Below are 22,268 nucleotides of genomic sequence, written 5' to 3' on the forward strand. Positions count from 1 at the left end.
ATACATTTTAGAACGAACACAGTTATCAATGTATTCGTGCTTTGTTACCTGATGATAGAGAAACAACTTCTGGTGGTTTTGTTATTCCAACTATTGTCACTCCCTGGTCAATCTTATTCCTACATTTAACTCGGATAAATGCCAAGTTGGCGGCTCATATAATATGAAATTCTTTTTTTTTATGATAATAAGGGACGAGACGGGCAGGACGTTCAGCTGATGGTAATTGATACGCCATGCCCATTACAATGCAGTGCCGCTCAGGATTCTCAAAAACCCAAAAATTCTGAGCGGCACTACAATTGCGCTCGTCGCCTTGAGACATAAGATGTTAAGCCTCATTTGCCCAGTAATTTCACAAGCTACGGCGCCCTTCAGACCGAAACACAGTAATGCTTACACATTACTGCTTCACGGCAGAAATAGGCACCGTTGTGGTACACATCATCTAGCCGGCTTTCTGTGCAAAGGAGCTTCCCACTGGTAAATCTAAAAGCCTAATGGTAATTAGAGAAGAATGGTTTTAATCACCTTTTAATAACAATTTTCAATTTAAATTTATATTATTCGACGATTTTTTAATTACAAAATAAAATAATATTACAAAAGACTTACTGAAAAGCTAGTTACCACTGTGCCTGAATTAAATAATCCTGTGTTTCAGGCGTAAAGAGCTGACTGATATTGAAACTAAATAATCACAAAAAAAGGAAAACTTAATAAAGTAATAAGGTATAAATTAGTCTACAGTTTAAGTATGTAAGTAAACAATGTCTTCAATGTAATGACTATTAACTAATACAAATAAAATATAGATAATGTTTATTTTAACACTATTAGTAATTTTTCTGTATCTTCATAGGACATATTCAATAACAACAGTAATATTAATTGGATCACTACCACAGATTTACTTATTCCCAAATAAGGCATACCTCCATAGTATGAGTAGGAGATAACGATATATTTAATACTTAAACCTTCATCATCATCACCATCAACATTTCGACCGAAAGACGTCCACTGTTGGACAAAAGCCTACCCCAAAGATCTCTACGAAGAACGGTTCTTCACTGCTCTCAGCCCAGTTATTCCGGCGGTCTTGTTGACGACCTACCAACATAGCGTCTTCTTACTTGACTTTATTTAAACATTCATAGATATAATATAAGTAAGTAAATATTATAATAAGAACACCAATTAACAAAAAGCATCTACAAGTACACGTATTCGAAACCCCAGTCTCTGAAGTCAGGGTCACTAACAATAAATACCAACTACAACCCTTTTTATGCATTTCTATGAGTAAGACTGATTATTAAAGATGTTTGTTTTGGTGTCCTACTATAGTACCCTACCGTTATGAGTGCTCTGTGACCCCGTTATTGTGCGTAGTTGCACGCCCAGCGACGATTTGATTTACTGCTTCCCTAACTTTATGTTGAGAAGGTATTGCTTGGCTTTAGCGATTCTGATATCTGCAGTCATTCTGTTCGAACCTTTTTATGTTGCAGATCTGATGGGTTGATCTGTCGAAAGATGGATGGAACATCGTCGCAAGTTCTATTTTGCTGATCCATTGTGAATTCGATCCACTTAGACATAGAGTTTGGTTGGGATGGTAGCTAATTGGCTTAATAATGTTGAGAGCCGACCATTATGCTGTGCACGGGAACATGGTATTTATTGAAATTTGAAACTGGTTTCTGATGATCGGATTTCGTCAGGTAGACTACTTTTAAGAAAAAAATATTAACAGTAAAAATTTGAATTGATTTTTTCAAAAATAATCTTATGCGATAACGAAATTGCTAGAGTTAAAGCTTAGAGCTGTAACCTGACCATTTCAGATATTCTTCCATATCTATGTTGAGTCTTTGACAGTCAACTGGTTGGCCAACCAGCCCAGTTGATAGGACGCTTTTTGAATGATGAATATATGCCAACAAGAAATCTTGCAGAATTAAGTAATTATACATAAATATATACGAATTATCCTGCTTCCTTTGGTACTAGCCAGCAACGTAAGATGTCCAATTCTGAACCCATACAGAGACTGTTTTAATCTATCTGCCTTGATATGATTCATCATCATCAGCCGGAAGACCTCCACTGCTGGACAAAGGCTTCCCCAAAAGATTTCCAATACGATCGATCCTGCGCTGCCCTTGTTAAGATTATTGTGAATGAATACAAATTTTTGTGTGGTAAAAAGATTTTGTTGTTCTGATGAGTCTTGAAACTGTTATACAGTGGGAATCAGTGTAGATACTGTTATCTCTCGACATATGCGGAAATCGTTCAATGGAAGGTTATGCGATCACATTTCCATATGGACAATAGTGTGATTACTTGAAAATCAGTATATAACCATTTGACCCCATACAACGCCGTGCTGTTCGAATTTTCGTAGATCTAGATCTACGAAAACTGCGTACAGAGAACAGTGTGTACAGAGAATACTAGTATTCTCTGAACGGCTAGATTAGTTTCCGTCGTTTCATTGTGTGTTCTCTCCGCATTTATCACGGGATGTGTTCCGAAGAGCAGCTGTTTAACCACAAATAAAGATATCATCCCCACTATCTAGATATGTGGCGTTTGTCTACATTGCAGTTTTCCAGAAACTATCTTCCACGTACAACTAAACTATGGAATGAGCTTCCTTGTGCGGTGTTTCCGGGATAATACACCATGGATACTTTCAAAAAAAGCGTGTAAACCTTTCTAAAAAGCCCGGCAAGCTCTGGTGTTGCAAGAGAATGTTGATGGCGGTGATCACTTAACAAATATGTATATAAGCTCGTTTATCCACGTTATCGGAAGGTCATTTTTAGGTTTACAGTGCTTGAATTAATTAAGAATGGTAGATAATAACACTCGTCAATTTGTCACGATTATTTCCGTTTGATTTCCACACGGAATTAAAAAAATCAACCCTCCTGGACCGTTCATTTTCAATCAGACTTTCCTTAAGTTGTACCATTATAAATTGTCACAGTTTTTCTGCTTTCAGGACACTGATACTTTTAGGAATTGACAAAAACAATATCACTATATTTCTGTTTCCTATGCTACTGTAGTGGTAAGTGAGGGTTAATATAAGAAGCTATATGTATTCTGTTTGCCAAGTAGTGGATTCGTGACTTGGGTTAATTAGAACTAAAACAAAGAGTGTTCGTGGATCCTGCACATGGAGGAAACAGCCGCTGGCCGCTGAATTTACATTGATAACGATGATAAGCCTGATAAAGCCTACCCTTCGACGTACACCCCACTTCATTACTCCGCTGACAACACTCTAGATACCGACTCTCTCAGGAAAACACTTCCATTTTACCACACGTACTAGCATCACTCCCAAATTATACTCACAACTTAAAACGCAAGGAATACGGCTTAATTTAGAATGACAAGCTGATCCTGGAACGCAAGACTTGAGGGTAGTCTTGGCACGCAATCTTATGCTCAATGTCACTTTATCGTTATAATGTAGATTGGGCACGAGAGGGACGACACGACGGGGGAGTGGGACGGGCGCATGATGAAATTCATGAAGTTTGGACGGGGAGGGGGGGAATGACGGGGAACGCATGTGGCTTTATGAAGTGCGCGCCCGTGCATAGTAAATGTATGAATGTTTCATGGTTACATACCACCTTAGACGGAGCCTTTACTAAGATTGAATTACACTTAATATATAATGTTATGTATACCTGTGTACAGTTTGTTATTTTTAAGTGATATCTCTCATGTTGCGGCTTCCGGGTGGGAATTGCATAAGACATACCAAAATTGCGGTCGATGCGTCACTCGGACGATTGGGTCACATGGTAAGAGCGCTCGGACGGAACCCGAGAGGCGCGGGTTAGACTCCCGCGTCTTCCACAAAATTTTATTATATATATTATGTAACTGTATATTATGCTTAACATCGCCGTGATGTGAACTTCCTGAAGTTGAGCGGCAAATTGTACTCGCAATAGAACCGGTATATTAGGAACGCATAGAAATACTATGTCTCGGATCCTCTCCCTCCTTTACTTTTCCGAGTTCCCCTCCCCCTCCACCCCACACCCCTCATATAGATATATATTATATATCTATGTATTTATTAACCTTAGTTTTAAGTTACTTTTAAGATCTAGTCATTAGTCTTAAGTTAGGTTAAGAGAGAGCAAATAGCCAGGTTTTCCCAGTTTCCTGGATTTTCCCCCACAAACCATATGTATTAGTTTTTTAAGCATTATAAAGTTTTATCCTTCAACACGTAGATAGGGTTGTAGTAATAAGTTTTCTGATACCTACATATGTAAGGCTTAATTGTAAATTGCATTAATAAGTAGATTATAAGTAATTTTGTATATATATTTTTATTATCAAATACAGAAATTTGGAATTTGATTATTTTTTACTATGTCTCGGATAGTTATTATTAGTTATATGAAATGTTTGAGCTTGTGCCCAGACATGGTCACTTACTTAAAATCAGAAGTCCAAGTTCCAGGTTTGACAGCGAGCTATGAAGCGCAATATTCTGGGAGTCAAGTTAACTGATCGCATTAGAAATACGGAACAGCGCTCCAGAACTCGCATTTTTTATGCCAATACGGGACGAGACAAGTAGGACGTTCAACTGATGGTAATTGATACGCCCTGCCCATTATAATGCAGTGCCGCTCAAGATTCTTGCAAAACCCAAAAATTCTGCGGCACTATAATTGCGCTCGTCACCTTGAGACATAAGATGTTAAGTCTCATTTGCCCAGTAATTTCACTAGCTAGGGCGCCCTTCAGACCGAAACACAGTAATGCTAACACATTAATGCTTCGCGGCAGAAATTGCCGACAGGCGCCGTTGTGGTACTCATAATCTAGCCGGCATCCTGTGCAACGTGGGAGAAAAATCTGCCAGGCAAAAGTGGAATTGGGCTGGAGTGTATGTCAGATGCACCCAGACCGATGAGCACAAGTTGTCACGCATTGGGTGCCTCAGGATGGACTAACGTGACGATCTGGATGCCTAAGACCTGGTTGGAGCAGGCACAGGGCCATTTTAAATAAAGTCTTTACTCCAGGGGTGGCCTTTGCCCAGCAGTGGGATCCGAGGTTACAGTCTAAGAGTTGAACAAAGAATACAAGATCTATCGAAGATACGTTACTCGAACGGTTGGCTCAGTTGGAAGAGCGCTCGCACATAACGCGAGAAGTCGTAGTTATCCCAGATGTGAGGGGTTATCACTTAAAAATAAAAAAAAGTTTCAACTTACTAAAAGCCTATTCAATTCCGCACTCCGTCTATTCGTTATAATCAGAGAGCTCTGCAGAGCATTTCATAAAGGCGGTTTATGGCATCAGTTTTTATGTGCCGATTTTGCATTTTCAGTGTTTATATATAGATTGTTTGCAAAAACGGCAAATATACTGCTGGCTGAGGTTAGTGCGGCAGATGATGATGGTGATGGGGGGGAGGGGAGAGGGGAGGGGGAACACTCGTGTTATGCTTTTATTTTGGTTTATTGTTATTTTTTGTTGGCGCAGTTTATTTAAAATAATGATGACTTTCATATTATTCGCTTTTCACGCTCGGTTAGCTGTGAAGCCATTCATAATTGTGTTGTGTTTTTACTTCATCTGTTTAATATACAGTTCTTGTATACGAAATATAATAAATACGTGGTGTTTCAGTATTAAATTATGAAAATATATTTTACTTATGCTGTTAATAGATTTTTACAATCTATATATATATATAAATGAATTGCTGTTCGTTAGTCTCGCTAAAACTCGAGAACGGCTGGACCGATTTGGCTAATTTTAGTCTTGAATGATTTGTAGAAGTCCAGAGGTTTAAAAGGTGAATAATTATATGAAAATGCTTGGAATTAAATAAAAACAACATTTTTGTTTTTTCCTTTGATGTGTCCTTCAGAAATCAAATTGAAAGAATAGTTTAAAATGAAAAACTAATTAGAATCTTTATATCTTTCTGTCTTTCTCAGGAGGTAAAACAAACTTAATTTTAGCTACCTATAGTTGGTACATTTTATGTACGAGTATGGCGATGTATGTTAGGTCTGAGAATCGGTCGTCAACTATTTTTTATACCCCAAAATTTTTAATTCTTTATTTTTTCTTTTTACTTTATATGGCAATACAACGTTTGCTGGGTCAGCTAGTCTGATATATAAAATTCTCGTGTCATGGTGTTAAGCTTTGAACTCCTCCGAAACGGCTTGACCGATTCTCATGAATAATTGTAATTATATTTAATCGTCCCGTACCTGAAAAGGAAAACACGGAACTCTTATAGGATCACCAGTGGGAGGTTCCTTTGCACAGGATGCCGGCTAGATTATGGGTACCATAACGGCGCCTATTTCTGCCGTGAAGCACTTATGTATAAGCATTACTTAATATCTTATGTCTCAATGTGACAAGCGCAGTTGTAGTGCCGCTCAGAATTTTCGGGTTTTTCAAGAATCCTCAGCGGCACTGCATTGTAATGGGTAGGACGTATCAATAACCATCAGCTGAACATCCTGCTCATCTAGTTTCTTATTATCATTAAAATAAAAAAATTTTTTTTTAGTCCGTCCGTCTGTCTGGAACGCGTGGAGGTATCGAGTTGAAATTAAAATGATGTACTCAAGCCTACAATCTCGTGAAAGTGTAAAAAATCTAAGTAGGCACGTCTAAGTTTAAGTAATAAAAGACACTTACGGCCGTTTTAATCGCAAACACATATTATTTGAACACTCTCAAGGGAATCAAAATTTATAGGATAAGCAAATAGCACCGTCTCATACTACAAACATGGATAAAAATGTGTATAATATATATTTGTAATTAAATCATAAAAAAACTGTATGGTGGGCGAGTCCAACTTGCAAGTGTCAGGTTTTCTTTGTTGGAATAAGTGATAACTTTATGGCAAGTTATATACCTTACAAGTGACATCCTACAAAGAATACATGGTTCTCCATGTATCATATCCCTAGATGGAAAAGATAATAATAATATTGACACACTTTTTACACAAATTATCTTGCTCCAAATTAGGCATACAAAGCCTGTGTTATGGGTTGCAAGACAACGATATATTTAATACAATATACTTACTTAAACATACATACATATAAACATCCATGACTCGGAAACAAACATCGATATCCATATTCATCATATAAATGCTTGCACCTACCGGGATTCGATCCCGGGACCTCTAGCTTAGTAGGTAGGATCGCTAACCAATCGGCTATACAGGTCGTCATATTAGATCGTTAGTGATCTTCTCTCCATTCAGCCTAGCGAGCTGGCGGTCCGAGGTTCGAGTCTTATTCCGAGACGCCCCGCGCCTATGAGATACATTTTCGGCTTCCAAGGCCCCTGCCCGGCTTCGCTTAGGGCTGACAGCACATAGGAGGTTATTAGTCGGTAGGGGGTGTTTACTCTCGAGCCCGACATATTATGGGCCCCGTTTCAGAGTGTAAATACGTAAATACATTTGGTGTTGTGATGTGATACTGATTATTATTATTATAATGATGAAAAATCAAGTAAAAAAAGTATTTTTTGGCAGAGTTATTATAGCGACACAGAATAAGAGAAGCGTAATAATGAAAACTTAAAAAACAAAGTAGTGGCAGGACGAAAATATCACGACATTCATCTAACGGTAATGAAATTACAAACCGAACACAAACGCTTGCAAACTAATCTGTGTTTCTCATCTATCCGGCGTTCTCTATAGTCTGTGTCTATTCCGATTTGGAAGTATTCGTATGATTTCTCTCGTCGAATCCAACTCCGATGGGCAGCGTTCCGTAAAATTTTCTCGTCCCAAATACCATAGTGTCTGAAGGCGAAGGCTTATAACCAGTGTGTACTGCCACTGATGACTTACGGTACGCAGACGTAGTCGCTAGCTATGGGCTTTATGAGAAAGTCATGGTCGCTCGGAGAGCAATGGGGAGGGCTATCTTCGGAGTTTCCCTGGGAGATCGAAACAGAAATGAGAAGATCCGTATGAGAACCAAAGTCACCGCCATGGCCTAAATTATTGCAAAACTGAAGTGGCAGTGGGCAGGGCACATAGTTTAATGTCTGTTATGGCCGTTGGGGCAGTAAAGTCTTCGAATGGGGACCAAGTGACGGAAGACGCAGTGTTGGTAGGCTCCCCACAAGATTGACCTGGTCAAGATCGCCGAATACGTTGGATGAGGGTAGCGCGGGACCGATTGTCGTGGAGGATCTTTGGGGGAGGCCTTTGTCCAGCAGTGGATTGCCTCCGGCTGATATAATGATGATATTATGGTATGGTTTCTATGTCAAGTTGTGCTAGTAAGTTACTAGATCAGCTGTGTGCTAGTTTTTGTAAACACAACGTTAGCTTACGGACATCTCGTAGTCGATTACATTTGCTGACAATTACTATCAATTCGTCCGGTCCGAGGGTCCTCGCAATAAATTAGACAAACGGAACAAATCGGCAATTAGAAGCATCTGAAATGGTCTGGAAGCCCGCAGCGGAGCCCAGGGCCGTCCGCCATCACTTACTTACTGACATAAAGATATCCCCCACTCACACCGTTGCTTGTCTTGCCAAATGTGTTGAAGTTATTACTTACATTGTATTGATAGATATACTTACAAATTAATAAGTACTAATACATTGTGTATGATAATGATTTAGGTACTAAATATTTATGACACGTTTGGTATAAATGCAGCCTCTAAAGTCAGTTTGAAGTTCGCTTCCTCTCATTCAACATGTAAAAACATGTGCCTAATATGGATCGCGCATCGTAGTAAACTTTCAAAATATAAATGTGCATGTAAGTTTGTTTGTTACGCTTTCACGCCTAAACTCCTGAACCGATTTTGATGAAATTTTATACAGAGATAGACTAGAGCTTGGAAAAGAACAAAGGCTACCTTTAATTGCGAAAAAATAAATGGAGGGGTTGAAATAGGGGGTGGAAGTTTGTATGGGAATCCGTTATTTTCGGAGATAAAACCATAAGCTTTGTATGGTTGTTGTAGGCACTAGATAAGTAGCAATTTATAAACATTTGTTCGTGCATTTTTTAAACTTTGATCAAAACTAAAAAATATTAAAGTTCGTAGGGAAATACAATTAAAGAGACTGTCCGCAATGACAAGGGATATCCGCTGTATCATAGAAGAGCGACATGAACAGTATGTATGCATAATATTTGCAAAGTATACTAAAAAATAAAAATGCTGCCAAAAGTAACTATCCCATGCGGACGAAGTCACGAGTAAAAGCTGGTCTTCCATAAATTGTAAATATCAAGGGTACTATTGTATACATTTTTGTTCAAAATCTGTCGGAATATAGTCGGTGACGTTTGATGGTCTTGTTGCAAAGCGTCGGACTCCATTCCTGACCAACTCAAGAATATACATTGCGTTATAATCACATGGCACACGCTTCGGTGTGATGGCGGCCAAGTTTTACGAGCGATAAAATGAAATTGAGTTGATTGCTGTAACGAGAGTCGGGGCTGCTCGGGGGAGCGGGATACGCGAGCTGGCCATCAGCACGGGACATTCGCTCCTTATGTCACGCACTCAGTGCCGCGTGCCGAACTCTGTCACTCCCCATCTCGTCCTACGTGTCATTTAACTGAAGCGAACATTGCCAACCACAATTACTGCGTAAGCCGACATCTTCAGCAAAAGAAATGAACTGAGGATATTCACAAAGTTCGTCATAATGTCCGAGTAGCGTTGTGCTTACTTACTACTTAAAAAATGCATTCAAATCAACACCTTATTTCGTGGCAGTTATGTTCAAAGTCTATTGTATAAGCTCATGAGAAGCATGATTGAGACACATTCGTCGGCGAAGCATTTTTAGCAATTGAAATGCAATTAGTTAGCAAAATGATTAAAAACGATTATTAATTTATTAAGCAGTTACCTGAAATACGACACTCCATCCTTTATGTTAGGATATGCTTTTATTTGGACATTTTATCACTGAACACTAATTTTTCATTGCGTGGCGTTGTATTCAAAGCGCGGTCAATACACACGCGTAGGCAGAGTTTTGCTTCAGACATATTTTGAGCGTGTCTAGTTGATTATTGTACATCAATGATTATTAGAAAATTAAACAACAAAACATCTATCCACTTTAGACATAAAATCTTTTCCCCTAGCTGTTAGATTATATCACTTATCATAAAGGACGTCATGTTTTATAAAATTTGAAGAACAGGAAAGTTAAAAAATCTGCGTAGTTATAACAAAACGTGCCCTTAGCCCAGAGCTGTGGGAGCATTGAAGAGGGCCAACAACGGCTTCTCTCAAAGGGTTGGAATGTTCGAGAGCCCTCACGTGTGTCTTGCAGGTCGAGCGGCCCCAGCCGGCCTTTGTGAATACTTATTATCCACTTCCATGCTGCGTCAATAAATATGAAAGATACATCAACCGTGTAACATTCTTTGTTAAGACTTGTTCTATATTGACGACCTGTATAGCTTAGTGGTTAGCGATCCTACCTACTAAGCTAGAGGTCCAGGTAGGTGCAAGCATTTATATAATGAATATGGATGTTTGTTTCCGAGTCATGGATGTTTAAATGTATTTATGTATGTTTATATGAATTTATGTATGTTTAAGTAAGTATATTGCATTAAATATATCGTTGTCTTGTAACCCATAACACAGGCTATATATGCTTAACTTGGGGCAAGATAATTTGTGTAAAAAGTGTGTCAATATTATTATTATTATTATATTGTAGGCATTATTATTATTATTACTATATTAAGTTATTTATATGAAGCATATTCTTTACTAGACGACGATATCATCACTTTGCCTCTATTTTTGCCTTCATTTGTGCAGATGAGGATTGTACCGCTGAACCGCATGAGCCTGCTTTTATAATTTTTATTGACTTATGACTTGTGGGGATGTGGACTGTATTTCTGCGCAAGATGAGCCTTCTTGAGGTTGTTTGCATGAAAGGATTGAAGGTAGAGCATCTTCTTTAAGATGTAACTTAATAATTTTAAATTATGAATCTGCGAAATGTGGAGAACAAACTAAATAGCTTTTCTTGTCCTATAGCTTAATGCTAACATTTCCGGCACCTGTGATATATAAAACAAATTCTATATTGTATGCAGGTTTATTTCAATAGAGAAAATTATAATTACCACTACAAGTTATTTATTAAAATTATATATTTATCGGTGTTTTGCACAGGATGCCGGTTAGATGATGGGAACCACAAAGGCGCCTTTTACTGCCGTGAAGCAGTAATGAGTAAGCATTGACTGAAGGGCGCCGTAGCTAGAGAAATTATTGGGCAAATATCACATAATACCTTATGTCTCAAGGTGACGAGCGCAATTGTAATTGTTTTACTATAATCCTGAGCTCCACTGCATTGTAATGGGTAGGGTGTATCAATTACCATCAGCTGAAAGTCCTCGTCTCGTTTCTTATTGTCATAAAAAAAAGTAATTATGGTTAGAAATAATATCGTGGGTTTGGCTTTTATGCAACACCAACATAAACAAAGGCAATTGTATGATATTTATTTATATGCAATTCTTGTTCATATTAATGTTATTCTGAACATAAAAGCATCTTAAAATTTAGCAGTGAATCGTTTACCGCAATGATAATATTGTAAAGACGACGGGAGCAATGCCGGTCGATGATGTTTAGGTGAGATGCGCTGGATTCATAAGGTTAGGTTTTAAGTTAAGTGAAGTAATTTATATAAAAAAATAAATAAGCCATTTATTTCTTGCTTTCACCAAATTTCTATTCTTATTCGTCTCTATCCTGTGCTACGTTTATCCAGTTAGGGCCAGCTATCCGTCTGAGGTCGTCTTCCCATCTGGTTAGTGGTCTCCCTCGGCTTCTCTTGCCCTCTGGGCCGCTCCACTATGTCACTCTCGCAGTCCATCTCTGGTCTGTATATCTCACGACATGGTCAGCCCATTTCCATATTAGTTTTAATGCATAAGTGGGTGGTTTTTCTTATCTTAGTATGTCTTACGTTTACCAGCGAAATAATTAATAATATCCCCATAAATTCCTCAGGCACGTGAAGGACAGACACAACACTAGCAGCATTTTGCAATGTGTTGGTTGGAGGTGAACCAGTGGATGCTTGTAACAACCCTAGCAACCAGGTGACACATCATTTATGGTAAAACAAGTATTATAATACAGACTATTTATAGATGTGCGACAGGACTTTTATAGAAAACCAACAAATATAAAAAAAACTGCTAAACTTGACGTTTATATACTTTTAGCTAATTTAAGAAATCTTTGGAAAGCTACTGTATATTTTTTAAACCAAAAGATTTCGAATAAATTGGCTGTGTCATTTAAAAATATCTAATAAATTACAAAAAAAAAACAGTTTTTTTAAAATGGCTACACAATTAGTAACTGTCATTATGAAAATAGAATATATTATAAATTTATAAATAGAATTTATGCACTTAAAATATATTTTCCATAAAAAAAGAGATAATAAATATTTATAATTTATCCCTTATGTACTAAATGAAAGGCATAAAAATATGTTTACTCTAAAGTTGCGACAACACAGCGGTAGTAATATTATCACAATAAATAAATAAAACAAATAAAATAAATAAATAAAACAATTTGTATGGATTATCATTAATTATCTACGCATACAACGTATTTGTTAAAACTTGCTAATATTCATTATTAATAATAAATTTTTCTTACAGAATTTTACATAATACCAATGGCACCAACGGAAAAATATTGTGGTTGCTTTATTAAATAAAAATAATGACTCAACTCAGCCACTAGATGGAGAAATGTCGGGTGCGGTAATGAAAGAGAGCCGCGTCGTCATACCGTTTTGTCCCATTGCGAAGCGGTACTCGTATGTAGGTCCATTAATCATGCCTCAGCCTAGTTTTGCTACTACTGTAGTACTAATAATATGTGAATTAAAATCTAATTGAATGTGCTTGTGACATTCCTTGCCCTTTTTAGCGGTTTTAGCGGTAATATGTTGCTCTCTATTCTGTGGCAGATCAAGCGTTGACTCTTGTTTTTCTTATGTTTTTAGATACAGCACTATTGAATCTTACCTATTACATATTCAACGTTTTTTACATCATTTAGTCGATTTTAATTTTGTGTAGTAAAAATGCGGAATTCATGTCATTATACATTTTACAAGTAAGTATAAATTGCCAACAAATTTGATCAAGCAAGAAATGTAAGTATTAAATTAGATAATTATTTGAAATACCCACAAACAAAACCTTGTGTAAACCTTAACAACAATAACATTAGGGCCGGCCCGAAAACATAACGTTTATGTTTTCGGGTCGGCCGGTACTTAGGTATTTGAAACAATTAGAAACCGGTTGGAGAGGACGACGAAAATAAAGCAATAAAATTAGCAATTCATAATGTGGTTTGTCAGGCGTATAGATACACAGACACAAACAGACTCGAGTGTATACAAATACCAGATACACACACACACATACGAGGCTTAAAGAGGTCAGTAGGATCAACGGTTTTGTGTTTGTTTTTAAACTTTTTTAGACGACCCATATAGCCGAGTGGTTAGTGACCCTGACTACTAAGCTAGACGTCCCGGGTTCGAATCCCGGTAGGTACAATCATTTATATGATGAATATGGATGTTTGTTTCCGAGTCATGGATGTTTATATGTACTTATGTATGTTTAAGTTAGTATATCGTAATAAATCGTTGTCTTGTACCCATGGTACAGACTATGCCTAGTTTGGGGCAAGATAATTTGTGTAAAAGTGTGTCAATATTATAATAAAAAATATACATGTATTTATGTATGTGTAAGTAAGTATATCGTTGTCTTGTACCCATAGTACAGGCTAGGCCTAGTTTGGGGCAAGATAATTTGTGTAAAAGTGTGTCAATATTATAATAAAAAATATACATGTATTTATGTATGTGTAAGTAAGTATATCGTTGTCTTGTACCCATAGTACAGGCTATGCCTAGTTTGGGGCAAGATAATTTGTGTAAAAGTGTGTCAATATTATAATAAAAAAACCTTAAATTAACACTTTTAAGCCTACGATTTGCTTTATATTTTCTAAAAGTGATTTTCCCTAAAAATGATCATTCATTTACTTAGCATGTGATAATGTATGCTTATGAGGTCATTATCACTTTGTGATACATTGTTGTGACCATTGACGTACTTAATAAACAACTAGACTTCTAATTGCCTATTAAAAGGTTGTCAAAAAATATTCGAGCGGCTTTGTTCAGATAAAATTAAAATATTTATTCCAATTAACACCTTATTTCGTGGCAGTAATGTTTAAAGTCTATTTTATACGCTCATTAATAACACTACGTCACGCACTAGACGGACGCGAACACGAGGCAAGAACATTTCGTTTTAGAAATTGAAACGTAATTATTTAGCAAAATGATTACAAATTTCAAGTTAGATTCAAGTTTTGTTAATTTAATGGGGCACTTACCTGAAATACGACATTCCATCCTTATAATTTAGACAGTTTTTCACTGAACACTTTGTCACTTGCGTGGCGATTTATTCAAAGCGCGGTCAAAACACAACTGATTGAAAACTCTGCCTATTAGACGCGTAGGCAGACTTTTGCTTCAGACAATTTTCGAGTGTGATTGTGAGTTAATTGCACTTGAATGGTTGTGACACATAATATATGAAAAAGGTTTTCTGTTTTTGATATATCCAACGACATACAGTTAATTTCAATTATAATTTTACTCATTAAAAATTTGGTAAATTTGCAGTTTGATACTCTCCCATTTCGTTGTAACTATGGAAATTGTTTTATTAAGTTTTATATTACTATAACGATTATGATTTAATTTATTAAAAAGTGGTTTTGTTATTTCCGAAGCATTACTATGACAACCCTAAATATTATTGTTAGTAAACTGGAACCACCAACCTGTTCCGTAATTTTGTCTAAACCGGATAAGTCTGTCGGTTATTAAATTGTTTCGTTTGATTAGATTAGTTAAATTTGTATCGTGGCGTATCTATTGCAAATACCTCCTCCAAGGCATTAAATGGCGCCAAACTTCAATGACAACTATGACAGAAACTACCTTTGACTCATTTAATCTGCAGTCCCCCCGAATAACACTTACCCCCTTATTCATAATAGTCTGCTAACTTAAAGCATTGCTAATTCTCACTCTGTCTTCTCCTATTGACCTAAGTCAGAATGAGAAAAAACACTCCTAAGCGGCTGTTTAAAGTTAGCGGACCATTATGAATAAGGGGGTAACATTTTAATACTTAAATAATTAATTTAAATGTGTAAAACTAGCGTTAATCAAAGAAAATATTATACATACTACACAATATGCTACAATCTCAGATTCTGGAAGCCATTCTAAAAGTAAAATCCAAAGTTTCGCCTTTAAACAACAATTGAACAAACATAAACTTGTTACTACTATTCGGTTACGTCGAGTAAGTAATTATTTTGTTGTTGTATATTCTTTTACAACAATATGATCCCGGAAAATGTACAAAACAAATGTGTTACTAAATTCGATGGAATTGCTAAATACATGACGTGTGGTAATGGTTACTATAACATAAATAACTTCCTTAACCTACTACCACATTGGGAATGGAGCAACCACCGCCGGGCTATTTAATTATAAATTTGATAAAATAATATAAATATAATAACAAAATTTTATAAAAAAAAGAAGAATGGTTCAATCTGATCCGGGCTTGGCTATTTTATGATGATCTCACAAACTATTCCAAATGAATCACAAAAAATAAATTTAATGTCACGTAATAAATAGTTAGACGAGCATTAAACGGCCATGCCGTAGTTTTTTATCAAGATTGTATTTTTACATTTGTACCTGAGTCACGCATTTTATATTTATGAATATAATATAAATAATATATTCCATACAGACATTCTGATTTCTGAATTTTCTTATTGTTTGTGTACAATTTCTACCCAACGTAACAAATTTGGTGTTATAGGACTTCAGAAGGTGTTACGGCTGTTCCCAATATCCAGTCTATCTCTTACTTGAGATAAAAATCGTAACTATCGTTGACTTTTCTGTCCCAATAACCTTATCGACGGTAACTCACCTTATCCGTGCACGGTCTTTCAATGGGACGACGTATAGCTTACCAGCGATATAAAGTTTGTATGGAAATTGCAATTCACGCGTTCCAATATAAGGCGATAAGAATGACTTATCGGGTATATTGGGACAGCTTCAGATTATTGACAGCTTATTACTGACAGAAGAACGTAGTAATTTATCTCTATCTGTAGATAGTTTATTGAGAACGCCCGTTAGACAGCCGATAAAAACAGGCCAGGATAAAGAGTTTAGTGTGTGTGACAAGCTACGTCTTACACTCGCGATTTGTATGACATTTTGTGTTAGTGTGTGTGAATTGCTCAAAATAGAGGTTAGTTCTAAAGTCTATTTTCAACGTTTTCTCAGCTGTTATTATTGTCTATATAGACCAGAGGCGTGCATATCATATAGGCAATTAGGCAGTGCCTACTGCGTTATAAGCCGAAGTAAATATAGCACTAGTGTTAAAATTGAATTAGTTTAATTTGGTTTCGTTATTTTATAACCAAACTTCTATTCATAAAATTTTTCCTTACGCTAGATTCTACATAGTACTACATACTACTAAATGGTGCCGAAACATGGACAGTCAAAGAACGAGAGAGACAAAGGATTGACGCACTAGAAATGTGGTATTGGAGACGAATGCTACGAGTATCTTGGACACAACGCAGCACAAACGTCTCGATACTTGAAGAGCTCAAGGTGAAAGAAAGGCTTTCATCTATAGTCAGAGCCCGTATCCTCAGATACTTCGACATATCACGCGACGTGGAGAGCATGCCATAGAGAGACTTGTTGTTCCGGGAAGGGTCAACGGCAGTAGGTCGAGAGGACGCTCCCCTATATGCTGGATAGACCAGATCAAAGCCCTAACCAATACTCCCCTCAACACATGTGCCAGAGAAGCATTTTCCCTGTGCTGCCTCGGGGCGTAAAAAGAATAGGGTAGTCCCAGGTCCAAGGGTGTCGTAAGAGGCGACTACGGGCTTTTTGTAAGTGGGAGAGTCACGCTGCTGTCTTATGACGTCAGCACAATCGGGCCAGACTCGTCCGGGTTACGTACCACACTCGCACAGAATACCGGCGTGAAGTAGCGGCCTAGTGCCGCTATGTTTCACATAGGTTAGTGTCGAGGACCGGAGGCCATTCCCCCCCCCCCCCCCCCCCAACAAAATATGAGAGCGGTCCTTAAAAATAAATTACCCCAGGAGGGTACCGGCTCTTGTAGAGCCGGAGAATCCCTCCCCGAGCATTCGCGCTCGGGCTGCCCCTCGTATTCTGGGGAGGGCACAGTACCGCATATGTCACAGGACAAACAGGGCAGCAACACCACGGCACCCCGCTCCACGCTTAATGTGGACTTTTGTAACATCCGGGGAATTCACTCCAACTTAAACGCCGTCCACCACCACCTTGAGACGGCGCAGCCGGCCTTGTGTTTCCTTACGGAGACGCAGATATCTCGACCTAGCGATACGTCATATTTAACGTACCCCGGGTACAAAATTGAGCATAATTTCATGCCTCATGCCGGGGTATGTGTGTACGTTAGGGAGGATATCTGCTGTCGCCGTCTCGGCAATTTTGAGGGTAGGGGCCTGTCTACTCTCTGGCTCCGCGTAGATTTAGAGGACCGCGTCCGCATCTATGCGTGTGTCTACAGGTCCCATAGTGGTAACGCAGAAACGGATCACCTCATGGGCTGCGTTCAAGCGGCATTTGATGACGTGCTTGCTCAGATCCCCTCCGCTGAAATCGTAGTTTTGGGTGATTTCAACGGGCACAATGCCGAATGGCTTGGATCACGTACCACAGACTACGCAGGGCGATCTGTGCATAATTTTGCATTGGCGTATGGTCTGTCCCAATTGGTTGAGTCGCCGACGCGGCTCCCGGATGTGGATAGCCACATGCCGTCCTTATTAGATCTTCTGCTGACTACACATCCCGATGGTTACCAGGTCTCTGTCGACGCCCCTCTCGGAACGTCCGACCATTGCCTGGTCAGGAGTGTAGTGCCTATCCGACACCAACGTCGCAGACCACCAGCGACCCGCCGCGTTTGGCACTACAAGTCAGCAGATTGGGATAGGATGCGTTCCTTTTTTGCATCCTACCCTTGGGGCAGGGTTTGTTTCCTTTCAGATGATCCTAGTGCCTGCGCCGTTGCAGTAGCCGATGTGATACTGCAGGGCATGGATATTTTTATACCAAGCTCTGTAGTACCGATCGGTGGCAGATCACAGCCCTGGTTCGATGCGTCAGTTAAAGCAGCATCTGACTGCAAAAAACAGGCGTATCGAACTTGGGTTGCGGCGCTGGGCTCAAAGGATCCGAACTGCAAAGTTCTGAAGAGGAAATATAACCGTGCCTCCAGATTTTTTAAGCGGCAAATCGCCCGTGCGAAATTGAAGCACGTCGTCAAAATTGGCGAGCAGCTTTCCAGTTACCCGACCGGAACACGCAAGTTCTGGTCGTTGTCGAAAGCTGCTCTTGGTAACTTCAACCAGCCGTCCATGCCGCCGTTGCACATGAGGAATGACACCCTGGCCCATACGGCAAAAGAGAAAGCCGATCTCCTGTGCACTCTTTTTTCCTCCAACTCGACTCTTGACGACAACGGAAAAACACCGCCGACCATCCCGCGGTGTCAGAGCTCCATGCCTGAAGTACAGTTCTGACAGAAAACTGTTAGGCGAGCTCTGTTTTCGTTGGACGTTAGGAAGTCGAGCGGGCCGGATGGCATTTCTCCAATCGTGCTTAGAACGTGTGCCCCTGAGTTGACGCCGGTGCTAACGCGTTTATTCCGGCACTCTTATTCAAAAGGCGCAGTCCCTGATTCATGGAAGTCAGCCCTTGTCCATCCGATCCCAAAAAAAGGAGACAGTTCGGATCCGGCAAACTACAGGCCTATTGCTATTACCTCCCTACTCTCCAAAATTATGGAGAGCATAATTAACCGCCAGCTCTTGGTATACCTTGAGGGTCACCAGTTGATCAACGACCGGCAGTACGGCTTTCGCCATGGTCGGTCGACTGGCGATCTTCTGGTATACCTAACACACAGATGGGCGGCGGCTATTGAAAGCAAGGGGGAAGGCCTGGCAGTTGGTCTGGATATAGTGAAGGCCTTTGATCGTGTATGGCACAAGGCGCTTCTCGCAAAACTTCCATCATTTGGGCTTCCCGAGAGCTTATGCAAGTGGACCTCCAGCTTCCTTACTGGGCGCAGCATACAGGTCGTTATCGACGGTTATTGCTCGAATCCCAAGCCCGTGAACGCTGGAGTGCCCCAAGGCTGTGTGCTATCTCCCACGCTGTTTCTTCTGCATATCAATGATATGTTGGACACCGCCAACATGCATTGCTATGCAGACGACAGCACTGGTGATGCCGTATACACGGGCCATGCAGGTCTCTCTCGGGAAAACGTCGACCAGTGCCGGGTGAAACTTGTGTCTTCTATCGAGTCCTCTCTCGAGAAGGTCGCGGAATGGGGTAAGTTGAACCTTTTCCAATTTAACCCCCAGAAGACTCAAGTTTGCGCGTTTACCACTAAAAAAACCCCATTTGCCGTATCACCGCTCTTCGAGAACACTTCCCTTAAAGCCTCGCCTAGTATCGGAATACTGGGTCTCGAAATCTCGAGCAATTGCCAATTCCGTGGCCATCTGGAGGGCAAAGCCAAACTGGCTTCAAAGAAACTGGGCGTCATAAATAGAGCACGGCAATACTTCAAGCCGGCCCACATTCTAGCGCTCTACAAAGCGCAGGTCCGGCCTCACATGGAGTATTGCTGTCATCTCTGGTCTGGCGCACCCCAGTATCAGCTCGATCCATTTGACCGCGTGCAACGCAGAGCAGCTCGAATTGTCGGGGACCCAGTACTCTGTGAACGGCTGGATCACTTGGCGTTGCGTAGAGACGTCGCTTCATTGTGTGTCTTCTACCGCATTTATCACGGGGAGTGTTCCGAAGAGCTGTTCAACCTGATTCCTGCCGCCGAATTTCACCTTCGCACGACACGCCACAAGTTACGATATCATCCCCACCATCTGGATGTGTGGCGGTCCTCCACAGTGCGGTTTTCAAGGAGCTTTCTTCCTCGTACCACGAAGCTGTGGAATGAGCTTCCTTGTGCGGTGTTTCCGGGACGATACGACATGGGTACCTTCAAGAAAAGTGCGTACACCTTCCTTAAAGGCCGGCAACGCTCTTGTGATTCCTCTGGTGTTGCAGGAGAGTGTGGGCGGCGGTGATCACTTAACACCAGGTGACCCGTACGCTCGGTTGTCCTCCTATTCCATAAAAAAAAAAAAAAGCAACAGCCAGGGATAACTGGCGTAGAATCGTTCGTCGTTCGACGTGACCACGACTGCTCTGTGAAGAGTAATCCGACGAAGAAGAAAAAAGATACTACATACCTACGGTAAACAATCATTGCATTTTCTAAATCGCAACTACGTCTAGTTAGATCCACAGTGCCTACCTTGGTAGAAAACCAATGCACGCCCCTGATCTCTATAAATGATCTAGGAGTTAGACAAAAGTTACTAAGGTTAGTAGTAGGTAAGGATGGTTTCCTCATATTTTATTTTCTTTCATATTTCTTAAAGTTGCATGTGTTATTAAATTCTGCAAGTAAAACTAGCGAATCTTATTTTAGACTTTATCGGCATTAAATTATATAGGAAAACAGTTTTGGTATTATTATTTTTAAATTTATTTTTTATGTGCTTAGGCACAACGGATTTAAGTGTGCTAAATATATTGCTAGCAATTTCTGGTGATATTTTTTCAGTGACATTGTGAAGATATTGGATCTTCATCGGTATTCACATTGTGGTATAAGTTTATTTTGTGGATCATCTCGCCAAAACAAATGGTGTAGTGTTTTGGTGCGTTTGGAAGTGATTTTATTTTTAACGACAAACTACCTAGTACTCGGTTATCTAACGTATTTTATTAACATTATTTTGTGATTTTTTTTTTTAGATTTTTTTTTGGTAAGGAATCATAAGATCATAACGTCTCAAATATAGTACAAATAATTCAATTGCAATATTTTTCTTTTGACGTGTTTAGCAAAGTCCATTTCTAGTATTTTCGTAACTCTAAAAGAGCGGCATCATTCACAGCACGAATCTATCATAAATCACGTTTTTCGCTTACAATAACCAAGCTTGTTTATCTAGCAACCCGCAACATAAACCGTATAATGATACCTCGAGTATTATAAACACAAGTAGGTAAAACGTTTCAAATGGCCGCGCCGGGTTTGGCGCCAAAACAGCTCAGCAGGTGGCTTCTGCAGGCGCGCGGGACGTGTTGGAATTTCAGAGGTTAAAGTTTTCGTTCTCTTAGCTGGTGCTTCTAGGTTTCTGTGGTAAATGAATTTGACATCTGTATTTGCTCTTGCGTCGATTGTAATGACTCTGTTTGTGTTCCAACTGTAGCATTTTGTTGCGTAGTAACGCTTCGACGTATATGACGAGGGTTGTCAAACTTCACATCGTGCAGCAACGTAAATGACGAGAGTTGTCAAACTTCAAGAAATTGTTAATTTCAACAGCTCCGACAGCAATACTCGTAGCTCAGCGGAAAAGTGTTTACTTTAGACGCTGAAGACCCGGGTTCGATACACCTACCAGTGTATGGAATTTTTTGGGTTTTGTAAAGTTAATGGAAATTTATAGTAAGTTTAGGATCAAATCGAACAGAGTCTTTACTCTTTAGGATGGAAAATATGTAAGCAGGATAACAATAGTTTGAAGAAATTTCTAGTACAATTTAAATTTAAGGATGGGGCATGAGCATCATTTTGAAAATAGCACAGATCCGGGGGTATATAAGCCGTACTAAGCGTGGCCTAGGGCAGTTCCAGTTCTGACTCGAAAGTGAAAAGGAAGAAGAAAAAGAAAAGAAGAAGTAGTGAAAAGTGTAAAGTGATCCAGGTGAAGAAGAAGATAGAAGAGACTTAGTGTTCGGTGCGGTGGACGCGTTGAAGGTACCGCCGCCCATAAGAGGAACAGCGGCAGACCGGCGAAGTGCAAGTTCAGAAAAAGTGAACCCAAATAAAGACTCGTTCCTAAGCGGA

This window comes from Leptidea sinapis, chromosome 7, assembly GCF_905404315.1.
Source record: "Leptidea sinapis chromosome 7, ilLepSina1.1, whole genome shotgun sequence".
Lineage (NCBI taxonomy): Eukaryota > Metazoa > Arthropoda > Insecta > Lepidoptera > Pieridae > Leptidea > Leptidea sinapis.